Here is a 2932-nt window from a genome sequence, read left to right as displayed (position 1 = left end):
GTCAGACGAAGACTCAGCACCTGCCATAAGTACTGTGTGACCACTGGTAGTGTAATCACAGCATGCAGGAATGCTAAAATTGTGCGCCTCAGTAGTTGCATAGTCAACCACAGGTACGCACACAAGGTTGGGACTTAGTATTGCCATTTGCATAAACTTACAGATGTCCAACTGCCAATAGACGCTGCTGCCCAATAGACGCTGCTGCCCAATAGACGTTGCTGTTGGGACTTTTTCTGTGACTCGAATCAGGCCCAACATGCCCTCACGGGAAGTATTTGTCTTTTCTATATTTGGCTCCTGGTTGGTTCAGCATACTGTAATATTGGCACTTTATAGGGCATTCAGTATCATATTATTGTTGGCATCAGCTATTGGTTCCTCATATAATTGTGTGCACCAGATACTGTTATTAATGTTTCCCAGTTGGCATCAGATAATGATAAGCAAATTATGATCACCGTCATATCACCACTTTATCACTATCACCGCCATATCACCACTTTATCACTATCACCACCTTATGACCGCATATCACCGCCATATCACCGTCATATCCCAGTATCATGCCCAGTTGAGCAGTTAAAAGTACCCAAATACTGAATTACAGTTGAGACTATGGGGGAGATTCTCTAAAAATCGCGGCTCAGCTCTGCCCCCCTTCGCCGCCCATCGCATACATAATTATCGCATATGTTGTAACATATGCGATAATTATGGCAAAGGACAGCTCTTGCGTTAAGAGCTGTCCTTTGCGGTGAGAGTCGCTGGGTCCCATCGGGTCCCGGCGGCTCCCCCCTCCCTTCCTTACCAGGCGCTGCTGCTGCTTCTGCTGCGACGGGCTCTCCTCCTCCCTGCACCTGGAAGAGGCTTTTAGTGCAGGGAGGAGGAGGTCACAGGTCCGGGCAGCACAGCTCTGTGCTGCCCGGACATAGGTAAGGGGGGGTCGATGCGGGGCGGCAGTAGGTCGGTGCGGGACGGCGGTGGGTTTGTGTTAGAAGCCCATAGGCTTCTATGGGGCACCGCCAGATTTTTTTGGCGATGCCCCCCCGCTGGGGATGCTTAGAGCATCCCAATATGCGGTAAAAACCCTGATAACGGGGTTTTTACCGCATTATTTGCTTAGAGAATCTCCCCCTATAGCACCCAGATATATTATGGAATGGAGTATCAAGGGGTTGAGGTTAAAAAGGGTCTGGTTCCGTGGTGCCCTTGAACCACACCTTCTGTGTGTTCTTGTTCATGCATACAGTTACCCTTTGACTCTTGGGTGTACCAACAACAGGAGCGATTGTCTCTGAGTTTTGAGACATATTTACTGATGTTGTTCCTTCTTGCTTGACTCTCAAGATCAAGTGACTCTAAACCATATTGATATATTCTTGGGGTGCTGTTGCGGAATTAAACCTTTACAATAATAGACTATATAAGCACCCAGGGCTGCCACTAGAAATTGTGGAGCCCGGAAAAGATTTCGAGACCGCCCCCCACTTCCCACCCGGCTCTGCTGGTCACTTGGGGGGAGCAGAGTGAATCCCACTGCGCCCAGGCTACTCATAACACCCACGCCCCCCCACACTGCCTCCACTGAATTATCCACTTATCGATGGCAACCATTGATGGGACTGCACCGATGGCCATTCCTACTGTGATGTCCGGAGATGGGGGGTGGCTGCTATTAGCGGAGGCTGTACGATTATTGGCCATGGTACCTTTGAGCATAATTGTAATGTTTCTGCCAAAATTGCAGCAGTATGTTTTTATTCCGCTGTGTGTGATTTGCACCCTTTCTCTTTACCCGCTCAGCAAAGGGATGCAAAGCAGGGAGGCGCCAGGCTGGAGAGGCTTTCTTCCTGCTTTGCATCCCTACTTTTATTGGAATACAGCTACCGCTGCTTCATTGATTTAGAGACTCAGTCGCTCACAGATTAATCGGCACAGTCTCCTCGTGCATGCTGGTTATATTGTACTAAGGCACATTTTTGACAAGAAAGACCCATGAGGCCAGAAGATTCTGACGCGACCTGGCCAAGAGGGGAAGTTTGGCGTGACTGCAGCAAAGATGTATGAGGGCACATTGGTATTAATGCAAGTTAAAACACATAGGTCAACTACATTGTGTTTATTTGAGCCTCATATATGGTTACAATTAAATGTAACTTTTTTTTTTAAACATGTGTCTTATGCTGGGCATACACTATGCGATGTCTGTCAGACCAGCAGACCTTTTATCGGACGGCCTGAAACCAGCAGATATACGCTATAAGATTGTAGTGTATGGCCACATGATCCGGGTTCCTCCCCTGTGACAGAACAGGTGAAAGGATGGGCGCTCAGTTTGGAATGTTGGAAAATGTCTCTTGCCCGACAGGCCAATCATCGCTGATTGGTTGCAGCTACCCACTATGCACTCATTGGCCGGATCCACTGATAATCAGCCAGTCAGGACAATGATTGCATAATGTATCTATATGTATTACAGGAACTTCTCTTGTATGTATTAAGCCTTAACAAGAGATAAATGCAAGGGAGATGGGAGCCGAGATTCTCTATCACAGAAATGCAGTAAAAACCCCGTTATCAGGGTTTTTACCGCATTTCTGTATTCTCTAACCTCCCTCCGCAGTGTCACCGCTGCGGAGGGAATCGCCAGCAAAAGCTGGCGGTTCCCTGCAGAAGCCTATGGGCTTCTTACCGCAGCGGTGTGTGAGGGATCCGTCACGGATCCCGCCCTGCGGCCGGCGCGTCAGTCTGCGCATGCGCAGACGGACTCCCGGGTCATAGACCCGGAAGTCCAGCAACAGCGCCGCATCGCAAGGGACAGCTCTATCGCAAGAGCTGTCCCTTGCCTTAATGACCGCCTATTTTAGAGAATATGCGGTCATTAAAAATGCGATGCCGGGCGAAGAGGGCTGCAGATTTGAGAGAATCC

Source organism: Crinia signifera, chromosome 9 (assembly GCF_055691185.1).
Source record: "Crinia signifera chromosome 9, ASM5569118v1, whole genome shotgun sequence".
Lineage (NCBI taxonomy): Eukaryota > Metazoa > Chordata > Amphibia > Anura > Myobatrachidae > Crinia > Crinia signifera.
Note: the sequence above shows the minus strand (reverse complement) of the source record.